The sequence below is a fragment of the Prionailurus viverrinus genome, chromosome X, assembly GCF_022837055.1.
Source record: "Prionailurus viverrinus isolate Anna chromosome X, UM_Priviv_1.0, whole genome shotgun sequence".
In the NCBI taxonomy this organism is placed as follows: Eukaryota; Metazoa; Chordata; class Mammalia; order Carnivora; family Felidae; genus Prionailurus; species Prionailurus viverrinus.
Window position 1 is genome coordinate 92,440,532 of NC_062579.1, and position 12,076 is coordinate 92,452,607.

At 39.0% G+C, this 12,076-nt stretch overlaps 1 pseudogene; it reads right to left on the reverse strand.

The window, feature by feature from the left end:
• Window positions 1-9,786, reverse strand: part of LOC125157050 (E3 ubiquitin-protein ligase Hakai-like) — a 67,944-nt pseudogene extending 58,158 nt beyond the window's left edge.
• Between the last annotated feature and the right edge of the window lie 2,290 nt (window positions 9,787-12,076).

Consider the following 12,076-nt stretch of genomic DNA (forward strand, 5'->3'; position numbering starts at 1 on the left):
AGAGAGTGCCAGCAGGGAGGGGACAGAGAAAGAGGGAGACAAAGGATCTGAAGGAAGCCCTGCACTGACAGCAGAGAGCTCAACGTGGAGCTTGAACTCATGAACCATGAGATCATGACCTGAGCTGAAGTTGGATGCTTAACCAACTGAGCTACTCTGGTGCCTCATAGTATTTTATTGAGGATTTTGCATCTATATTTGTAAAAGATTTTGTTCTGTAGTTTTTCATAGTGTGTGGCTTCAATGTTAGATAAAATGCTGGACTCAGAGTGCCCCTTTCAAATGTTTGGAAGATTTTGAGCCACCTGGGTGACTCAGTCAGTTAAGCATCTGACTTTGGCTCAGGTCATGAACTTGCAGTTAGTGAGTTCAAGCCCCACATCAGGCTCTGTGCTGACCGCTCAGAGCCTGGAGTCTGCTTTGGATTCTTTGTCTCCCTCTCTCTCTGTTCCTCCCCTGCTCAAACTCTGTCTCTTTCTCTCTCAAAAATAAAGGTTTAAAAAAATGTTTGGAAGATATTAAGAAGGACTGGTGTAATATTTATTTTTATTTTTTATTAAAAAAATTTTTTTAACGTTTATTCATTCCTGAGACAGAGAGAGACAGAGCATGAATGGGGAAGGTCAGAGAGAGAGGGAGACACAGAATCTGAAACAGGCTTCAGGCTCTGAGCTGTCAGCACAGAGCCCGACGCGGGGCTCGAACTCACATACCGCGAGATCATGACCTGGCTGAAGTCGGACGCCCAACCGACTGAGCCACCCAGGCGCCCCAGGACTGGTGTAATTTTTCTTTTTAAAAGAAGTTTATTTTATTTATTTTGAGAGAGAAGGAAAGAGAGAGAGGGAGAGAGGGGAGAGAATGAGTGGGAGAGGGGCAGAGAGAGAGAAGGAGAGAGAGAGAATCCCAAGCAGGCTCTGCACTGTCTGTGCAGAGCCCCATGTGGGGCTCAAACTCATGAATCATGAGATCATGACCCAAGCTGAAATCGAGAGTCAGAAGCGTAATTCAATTGAGCCACCCAGGCCTTCTGGTATAATTTTTCTTTCAGCATTTGGTAGTTTTAGCAGTGAATCCAACTTCTTCTGGGCTTTTCTTTTTTGGAAGATTTTTGATTACTAATTTAATTTACTTATTTATAATAAGTGCCTCATATTTTCTTTTTCTTCTTGAGTCACTTTTGATAGTTTGTGTGTCTTTAGAAATTTGTCCATTCATCTAGGTTGGCAAATTAGTTGACATACAATTGATCATGGTATTGTCTTATATTTTTTTATTTTTGTAAGGTTGGTAGAAATGCCCCCATTTGCATTATTTGATTTTAGTTATTTGCATATTCTCTCTTTTATTCTTGGTCAGTCTGTTTAAAAGTTTGTCAATTTTATTGACATTTTCAGAGAATCAACTTTTGGTTTTATTCCATTTTTCTGTTTTCTGTATCTTTTTTTCTGCTCAAAATTTTATTATTTCCTTCCCACTCATAGTTTTGGGTTTATTGACTGTGAGAGCTTTCCTCTTTTTTTAAATGTAGACATTTACAGCTATAAATTTTCCTGAGTATTGCTTTTAGTGTATCCCATAAATTTTAGTATGGTATACGTTTGTTTTCACTGATATTAAAATTTTTTCTAATTTCCCTTGTGATTTCTTATTTGACTCATTGGGTTAAAAATGTATTGTTTACCCACCCTACAATTAAAAAAAGAAAGAATGTATTGTTTAATTCCTCCCTATTTTTGAGTTACCCAGTTTTCCTTTTGTTCATGATTTCTAGCTTCATTCAACTGTGATCAGAGAAGATACTTTGTACAGTTTAACTATTTAAAAATTTATTGAGGATTGCTTTGTATTCTGTTGTCTATACTGGAACATATTCCATGTGCATTTATAGAAAATATGTATTCTGTGTTTGTTGGTAGTGTTATATATGTTAGCTCCAGCTGTTTAATAGTGTTATTCAAATCCACTATATTTTTATTGATCTATTTGTTCCACCAATTATTAAAAGCATCTCACTGAAGTCTCCAACTATTGTTTCTCCCTTTCTGTCAGTGTTTGCTTCATATTTTTAGGGCTCTGTTTTTAGGTACATATATGTTTATAATTCTTGTATCTTCTGAATGGATCGACCCTTTCATTGTTCTAAAACATCCTTTTATGTTTCTTTTAACAAGTTTGACTTTAGCATTTATTTTGTCCAGGGGCGCCTGGGTGGCTCAGCTGGTTAAGCATGTGAATTCTGCTCAGGCTGTGATCTCCTGGTTCATGAGTTCGAGCCCTGTGTGGGGCTCGGTGCTGACAGCTCAGAGCCTGGAGCCTGCTTTGGATTCTGTGTCCCCCTCACTCTCTGCCCCTCCCCCACTCATGCTCTGTCTCTCTGTCTCTCAAAAATAAACAAAAAAAATTTTTTAAGGTTTATTTTGCCTGATGTTAGTATAGACATTTCAGTTCTCTTTTGTTAGTAGTTGCTATCTCTTTTCCATCCTTTCCCTTTCAACTTATTTGTTTCTTTTTACCTAAAGTGAGTCTCATGTGATAGCATATGAGATCCTGTTTTTTTTTTATCCATTATTCCACTCTCTACTTTTTATTTTTTATTTTTTTTTTAACGTTTTTTATTTTATTTTTGGGACAGAGAGAGACAGAGCATGAACGGGGGAGGGGCAGAGAGAGAGGGAGACACAGAATCGGAAGCAGGCTCCAGGCTCCGAGCCATCAGCCCAGAGCCTGACGCGGGGCTCGAACCCATGGACCGCGAGATCGTGACCTGGCTGAAGTCGGATGCTCAACCGACTGCGCCACCCAGGCGCCCCCACTCTCTACTTTTTAATTGGAGATTTTAATCTACCTTTCAAATAATTTTTTTAATATTTATTTATTTTTGATAGAGAGTGTGTGTGAGTGGGTTAGGGGAAGAGAGAGAGGGAGACACAGAATCCAAACTAGGCTCCAAGCTCTGAGCTGTCAGCACAGAGCTTGATATGGGGCTTGAACCCATAACTGCAAGATCATGGCCTGAGCCGAAGTTGGACGCTTAACTGACTGAGCCACCTACGTGTCCCTTTTTAAAATTTAAAAATTTTTAATTCTTTTGTAATCTGTTTTTAAAGCATTACTGATATGCCAGGACTTCTCACATTTTCTTATTTATATTCTATATCTTATGCATCAATTTTGTTCATCCTTTACTCTGTTACTGCCATGTTTTGTGTTTAATTGATTTTTTCCCAGTGTGTCATGTTGATTCCCTTGTCATTTCCTTTTCTGTTTACTTTTTCATTATTTTCTTAGTGTTTATCCTTAGTATTTCAAATAACATCTTAAATTTATAACAATCTAGTATCATAAGCTCCATCCCTCCTTGTTGTCATTGTGTAACAAATTTTATTTTTGTATATTATATTGCTGTTAGCATAGATTTATAGTTTTTACCTTATACATTTGTCTTTTAGATTGTATAGGAAACTAAAAGAGGAGTTAGAAACCAAATATGCATTACTACTGGATTTATATTTGCCTATGCAGTTACCTTTGCCAGTGTTCTTTATTTCCTCATATTCCTTTAAATTACTGTCCGGTGTCCTTATTTCTTCTTCTATGGCCAATCTGTGAGCAACAACCTGTCTCAGCTTTTGTTTATCTGGGAATATTTAATTTGCTTTTCATTTTGGAAGAATAATTAAGCAAGATAAAGAATTTTTGGTTGCCAGTTTTTTTTTAATTCTTTCCTTCCTTTATTTTGTATAATTAAAAAAATTTTTAATGTTTATTTATTTTTGAGAGAAAGAGAGATAGAGCGTAAGCAGGGAGGGGGAGAGAGAGAGGGAGACACAGAATCTGAAGCAGGCTCCAGGCTCCAAGCTGTCAGCACAGAGCCCTAAGTGGGGCTTGAACTCATGAGCAGTGAGATCATGACCTGAACTGAAGTCGATGCTTAACTGACTGAGCCACCCAGGCACCCCTATTTATTTTTTTTAAAGTTTGTTTTTTAGTAATCTATACACCCAACAAAGGGCTCAAAATCACTACCCTGAGATCAACAGTTGCATGCTCTTATGACTGAGCCAAGCAGGCATCCCCATTCCTTCCCTTAAGTATGTTTTCTCACTGCTTATTGTCTATGATTTCTGAGGAGAAATTGATTGTTAATCAATTGATGTTCCCTTGTCTGTAACGAGTCACTTTTCTTGCTCTCAAGCTTTTCTCTTTGTCTTTTGACAGTTTGTTTAAAATGTATCTTGGTGTGGATCTCTTTAAATTTATCCTACTTGAGAAACAAAAAATAAAAGGAGGTTCCTGGCTGGCTGCGCTGGTGGAATTTGCGACTCTTGATCTTGCTTGGGGTTGTGAGTTCGAGCCCTGAGGTAGCCATAGAGATTATGTAAAAAAACAAAAAAAAACCAAAAAAACTCCATCCTACTTGGAGTTTGTTGAGCTTCCTCAGTGTGTAAATTCACATATTTCATTAGATTTTGGAAGTTTTCAGAGGCATTATTCTTTCAGATATTCCCTCTGCCTCTTTCTCCTTTCCTCTGGGCCTCCTAATATGCATATTGGTACACTTGATGGTGTCCCACAGGTCTCTTTGGTTCTCTTAATTTTTATTCATTCTTCTTTTACCTCTTCAGACTAGATGATTTTAATTGCCCTACCTTCAGGTTCACTGATTATTTCTTATGACTAATCAAGTCTTCTCTTAAAGCTCTCTTACAAATATTGTGATTAAATGATTTTACTTTTCAGCTCCAGAATTTCTGCTTGGTTACTTTTTATAATTTTTTTTTTTATTGATGTGCTCTATTTGGTAAGACAGTGTTCTTCTGGGGTTTCCTTTAGCTCTTTCAGCATAGTCAAGACTGTTGATTATTTTTTTTTAATTTTAAGTTTTTGAGATTTTATTTTTTATTTTTATTTTATTTCTTAAAATTTATTTATTTTGGGAGAGAGAGAGAGAGAGAGAGAGAGAGAGAGAGAGAGAAAATGAACATGACCCAGGAAGGGCAGAGAGAGAGGGAGAGAAAGAGAGAATCCCAAGCAGGCTATATGCTAACAGCATAGAGCCCGATGTGGGGTTCAGTCTCATGAACGGAGAGATCATGACCTGAGCCAATATCAAGAGTCAGATGCTTAACTGAACTACCCAGGTCCCCCAAGATTTTATTTTTAAGTTATCTCTACATACAATGTGGGGCTTAAACTCACAACCCCAGGATGAAGAGTTGCCTGCTCTACCAACTGAGCCATCCATCCATCCCAAGACATTGATTTAAAGTTTTTGTCAAGACATCCAATAAGCTTGGAAGGTGTGGATGCAGCATCAGTAACATAAAATGCCATGAGGCTCTCTTACCAGGTTTTAGTCACCTTTTTCTTGTTAAAATGTTTGCTTGGTTGCTCTATACTTTGTTTTTCTGCAGTTCTGATAGTTAATTCTGATAATTTTTGTCAGCTTTTTAGGTGTTTGTTGTAGAGGGATGGGCCCTTGGGATCGCCTACTCCACCATTTTCACTGATGTCACCCCCACTATGTGTTATTATAGTTAATATCTTGTTAATTATAATGAGCAAAACAGTCATAAGTGGCCTTAAAGTGACTGAATTATATCTGGGCATGGACCATGTTACACTAAGCCACAGAATAATAGTCAATATAGAGGAAGCATCAAAAATCAAGTAATCTAATCCTAGTGGAAGGCTCTTTACACTATACTAAATTATCCTCATGGCCAGCTAGAAAGGTTCTGAGTATAGGTTGGAGGAGTCATCTATGTTTTACTTTCAGATTATTAGTAAATACTTTCATGCCTTATTTTTCAGAGAGCTGTCCCTAAGTAGCCAACAGCCATCTGATCACTTATCATTCTAACTTCTGTTACAAGGCTGTGAGGCCACCTTTCATACTTGACATGAAGGTAGTCTGTTTCATTTCATCTGTAGCAAAATTATTTTGCCCCCCACTTTTTCCTTGTAGATTGTTACTTTATAAAGTACATCATTATCTTTTCCGTCCGTGACTAATAAGAATGCCAGACATTCATTTTGGGCTTGGGCACAGTTTCCTGTCCTCTCCTGATGCATTATTCCAACTAGAGTTCTCTCTTCCAGAATCTCTAGTGGTTCATTTTTTCCCTTTTGGTAGAAATTACATTTTGTTTACTTCCCCTTAGTCCAAGTAATTACATAGTATGCAAAATGAGTATGCAGAGATCAATTAAAATATTCTCTTAGTTTAGGGCTACTGACTTGTCCAAGGTCTAGGTAGAAAAGTGAATAGATACACGTCATTTCAGATATTCTACCTTTTGCCCCCATAAGTATGTTCATACTCCCCAGGCTGTATGTCTGGACTATTAGTTTATAAAAATTTGAGATCTATGGATCACCTTGGTGAATGAGTCAGATGGGACTCTTTGTCAGTTTATTTTTCCTTTGAAAAATAACCTTTGATGAGAGCTAATGTTCAGTGTGCTCTTTCTTGTTACTTGTTTCTTTGATGTATTGGGAAATTTGGCTAAGAACATTTGACTTAGCCTTAATGGAAAGAAGGTAAATTGGATATAGCTTCTGATGATTTTGTGTGTGTGTGTGTGTGTGTGTGTGACAGAGAAAGATTTCATTTTTTTGGTGTCTTAAAATTAAAAAAAAAATTTTTAAGTTTATTTATTTTGAGAGTGAGAGTGAGAGCAAGAGCGAGAGAGAGCATGCAGGGGAGGGGCAGAGAGAGAGGGAGAGAGAGAATCCCAGGCAGGCTCTGTGCTGTCAATGCAGAGCCCCATGTGGGGCTGAAACTCATGAACTGTGAGATCATGACCTGAGCTGAAACCAAGAGTCAGACCCTTAACTGACTGAGCCACCCAGGTGTCCCATTTTTGGTGTCTTTAATGAGGAACTGAGTTGAGTGTTTTTAATGAAAAGGTAATAGCAAAAAAAAAAAAAAGAAATCTCAGGTAGTTATTAATAGGAACTTGGAGTATGTTTAGGTGTAGACATTCTGCTAATGTGTGCTATGAAGGCTGAGAAAGAATCTTATAGGAGAACATTCTATTTTGTTACTAATGTGGCTGTTGAAACTTCTTTCTTGTAATTCATTTGAAAGCCTTGTAACTCTGGATAGAGCTCCCTGGCTTTTTGTTATTCCTGCTATCTAGATAGGTGATTAGCTATCTGCAGTACTTCACTTTTCTGTGCTTTCAGACAAAGGGCTGAAGAGTTTATAGAGCCATCTTCCATACTGTGGCACTTTGCCTGAGGCTAGTTCAAGGCAAATTTAACAACTGTATTGATAATAATAGACAAAAATAATAATAGCTTTTAGTTATCAAGACACACCAGGTGACAATTACATTTTATACACTATTTCTAAATCTTGCAACATTGATATTTTTATCTCCACTGTATATAGGAGGAAACTTGAGGAACTCTGAGGGGAGATAACTTGCCCCAGGTTACACGGCAACTGGTTCAAGCCCAGGTCTCCCTGAATGCAAAGCATTCTCTCTCTGCACTGTGCCTCAGTAGTTTTCTAGTTTGTTTCTAGTTTGTTGTGGTTTCTAGTTTGTTGTGGCTACCATACATGCTTTGTTTCTGTTCCTTGTTTTCAGATAGCTTATTGTTCGAACATCTGCCATATGCCAGGCATTGTGCTGGCTACGTATTAAGACTGAAGCAGCCTTGCGAAGTAAATATTAGTATCCTCGTTTTATAGACGATATCGATTTGCCATTATGCCTCTACCAAAAGGAAACTTGCTCTTTTTAACAGTTACCTCTTGCCCCAGCTGACCCTTCCTTCCCCATCCTCATTATAACTTCGCAGATGCATGTTCCAGGTGATTCCATCATCTTGTTCGTACATGCTCGACTGGTGTTAATGATTTCCTATGTTACCTTTCTGACTAGTTAGCACTCCCTGGGAGACCCATAGACTTCCTGCACACTCAAAGTGTGGACTTCCCCCATGCTTGGTGTTTCTCAGCTGTGTGGAGATTTATAGCATGTGTAACATTTACCTGGGCCTGTATCAAGTCACCTCCATGGGACTCATGGACAAGGGGACTGGCTTAATGTGCTCAGGCTGCTACAACAAAATACTAAAGACTGGGTGGCGTAAAGACCAGACACTTATATCTCACAGTTTTGGAGGCTGGGAAGTCCAAGATCAAGGTGCTGGTGTGGTTGAGTTCGGATGAGAGTTCTCATGCTAACTTGCAGATGGCTGCCTTCTCACTGTATCTTGAATGACAGGAAGAAGAAGAAGAGGAAATAACCTCTATGGTGTCTCTTCTTTTAAGGGCACTAATCCGATTTTGGGGGCCCACTCTCATTACTTCATCTGAACCTAGATATTTCCCAAAGGCCCCACCTCCTAATACCATCATATTAGAGGTTAAGGCTTCATGATATTAATTTTGGGAGGACACATTCAGTCCATAACAGAGAACCAACACAAATAAATATGCAGAATCTTATGCTGCTTGCTGTGCTGTGAGCGGTAAAGCCCTCCACTATCTCTGACCTAGGAGTCTTTCATCTTCTGTTCGGATCTATGAATCAGTATGTTTTATCTGTAAAACATAGGATAAAATCTAGGGTAAAATCCTAGACCATTCACACTTCTTGACAACTACTCTATCCAAGGTTTTTTAGTCTAGCTTATGGGGAAAGGCTTTGTTCCTAGCCCTGTGTGACTGTTGGCTACTGTTCCCTCCAATCCTTTCAGGTGGTTCTTTGCCCACCCGTGGTTAGTTTCCTTGCATGCATGTTCTGATCAGTACTCTGCTGAATACTCCAGGGGGACACTGTTGACTCCCGGGTTCTCTCTGCTGCTATATCCTCTCTGATCATCTGCCTTGCAAACTCTAGTCTTCTGGTTCTTCCTGTACTCTGCGTTTCTTCCCCTGTAACCCAAGAGATCCATGAAGCATCTCCTCTGGTTTCCTTTTCTGCATCCTGTATGCATCCTAAAAACTCTTTACAGGAAGTAAAGTGGTATAGTCATTGTTTTAGACATTGCTATTCTTTGTTTCTTGGTGTCCTAGGTCTCACAAACTCTTGTTTTTGACTGTGTCCATTTTTTAGGTTGTTTCAGGTGACTGGATAATCAGTTCCTGTTACTCTATCTTGACCTGAAGTGGAAATTGAATCTTTTTTTTTTTAATTTTTTTCAACGTTTATTTATTTTTGGGACAGAGAGAGACAGAGCATGAACGGGGGAGGGGCAGAGAGAGGGAGACACAGAATCGGAAACAGGCTCCAGGCTCCGAGCTGTCAGCCCAGAGCCTGACGCGGGGCTTGAACTCCCGGACCGCGAGATCGTGACCTGGCTGAAGTCGGCCGCTTAACCAACTGCGCCACCCAGGCGCCCCGAATCTTTGTTTTTTGAAAGTGGATCTGATGTTTAGAAATAGCCCAAAGAAAGGGATAAGTAACTCAGAATGAATAAGGCTGGTCATCAAGTTGGCTAATTCCTTGCAACCCCCACCTCCAAAAAAGATAAAGTAAACAACCTACTTTTTTTGTGTGTGGTTTAGAATTATTTTTATAAAGAGTAGAAGAGTTTTAGTGGACTTCTTCCACTCTCCCCTATTCCTCTAGGCACTGTAACCTATGGAGAACTAAAAGTTCTGGAAAAGAATTAGGGTTCTGTTTTGACCATCATTTACTCTTGCTCAATGCCACAATTTCCTAGACATTATATGACTCGTCCCTTTTTGGAGTCTCTTATCTTCTCACTCTCAATGCCAAGACTGAGGCTGAGGTTCTTGTATCCTTTGGTCTGGGTTATCATACCGTATTGCTAACTTGTCTTTTCCTTTTTCTGTCCTTCATGTTAAGGCCAGAGTAACTTTCTGAAAGAAACAAAAACAATAGATCTGACAATGGATCATTTTGCCCCTCAGAATCATGCTCCTTTAAATATAGAATGTCTAGCCTTCTTTTGGTGCTCACAATATGCCTATATAAATTCACTTTATTTTACATAACACAGTCTCTACCATCCACAGAATCATAATCCTCAAATGACAGTGTTGTAAGGTATTCTAACCTCAAACCAAGTGGGACAGGTCTGCCTTTCTTTTATTTTTTTAAAAAAAATTTTGTAATGTTTATTTATTTTTGAGAGAGAGAAAGCACAAGTGGGGGAGGGGCAAAGAGAAGGGGACAGGAGATCTGAAGGGGGCTCTGTGCTGACAGCCTGATATGGGGCTTCAATTCACGAACTGTGAGATCATGACCTGAGCCTGGGATGGGTGCTTAACCGCCTGAGTCACCCAGGCGTCCCAGCTCTGCCTTTCTTGTACAGGTATAGCTCGTCCCCTCTTGGTGTCCCTGCTTATGCTCTGTTCTTTTTCAGAAATATCCCATTTTGCCTGCCTTTGGAAACATTTCTCAAATAACAACTGCTTCATAAGGCCTCCCCAGAGACCTCCAATTTGAATAAATTCCTTTGTTTCTTATTTTCCCCTAACATGTTGGTCGCACCTATATTAGAGCACTTACCAGACTCTGCTTTGGTTTACTTAGGTAAATGCCTGTTTCCTTCAGTGGATGGTGAGTCCCTGGAGTGCAGGTACTTACTGCCTTATTTCTTTCCATATTCATCATAGGATCTACCCAGGGCCTTATAACTGTATGTTCTGAATAAATATTTATTGGATTGAATTTTTTTAAATTAGGAAATGTTAGCACATAACAATAAATCAATAATACTTTCATTTACTGACATTTGTAATCTGGTCTGATCTCAGTGAAATTCCAAGTAAAGAATTTGTCTTTGGGCTCTCTGAGGACCTTGCTCTTTTCTTATGGCCAGTCGGTACCCAGAACTTTTATTTTGTTCCCTGAATGCCTACCTACCCTAGGCAATACCCTCTGACCCTCTGAGAGTAGCTTCAAATCTAGTTACGTCCCTGATTTATCTGGGGGAGTTTTAAATTAAAAAAAATCCATTTCCTGGGTTCCATTTCATAACTACTGAGTTGAAATCTCTGGGGGTGGACCTCAGGAATTTGCATCTGGTGCTTGGTGACACTAAAGCAGAGCCAGACATGAGACCCACTGCTCTATACTCTTGGGTCTAGATCATTCCCTATACTGACCCTCCTGTCAGAATTTATTTACTCTGAGTCTTCGGCTTTTGGGACCCTGGTTTCAGCTAGCTGGAATTTTGGAAAGTGGTTTGATGTATTTTCTAACTCCTCCTTACCAAGTCATTAATATCTTATTTCTCTCAAGGGCATTTACTTTTTAATAGGGTTCTCTCAAAGACAATGTGGAAAACATTGCCTCTAAGAAATGGCAACATTTAGAGTTTTTAGTTGGAAAAAGAGTTGATCCCTTTAAAGAACAGTAATTTTGAAGTTGCTGTGGGAAGCAGGTAAGGATTATAGAAAATGCAGAATTTTGTTACATTATTTCTCTGTTAATTGCTTGTGCATCAAAATTGGGACAGGGTTGGACGATATAATTAGAGAGCAATATCTCTCCATCATGCTACAGGGAACACAGGAAAGACAGGGAAAAATCAAAGCCCCAGTGGGCTTTGATACCTTTTTAAATGGTTGTAAAGCGGTCACAATCAGGATTTTAGAAAAAAAATTAAAAAATTTCCTAAAAGGGAGAGAAGATAATTCAAATGTTTCCTAAGAGGATACAAAGGAAACCAGTAAGGAAGCAGTTTATTTCCAGTTAAAAATCAAAGGGTATCACATAGTGCCATAGTTCCTATTTCTTTCAAAACTTAATTTAATCTATTATGATATTCCTTTAAAAAAATCTGTTACTGTATTTCTTGGATTCTTTTTTTTAAAACAACATGTTGTTAGTACATAATCACTGTTTAAAAAAATGTTTAGAGAGAGAGAGAACACACGCATGCATGGGGGAGGGGCAGAGAGAGAGAGAGAGAGAGAGAGAGAGAGAAAATCCTAAGCAGGCTCCATGCTACCAGTGCAGGACCCAACACGGGGCTTGATCCCACTAACCATGAGATCATGACCTGAGCCGAAATCAAGAGCCAGACAGACTCTTAACGACTGAGTGACCCAGGTGTCCCTCACTATTTTTATATGAAGTTC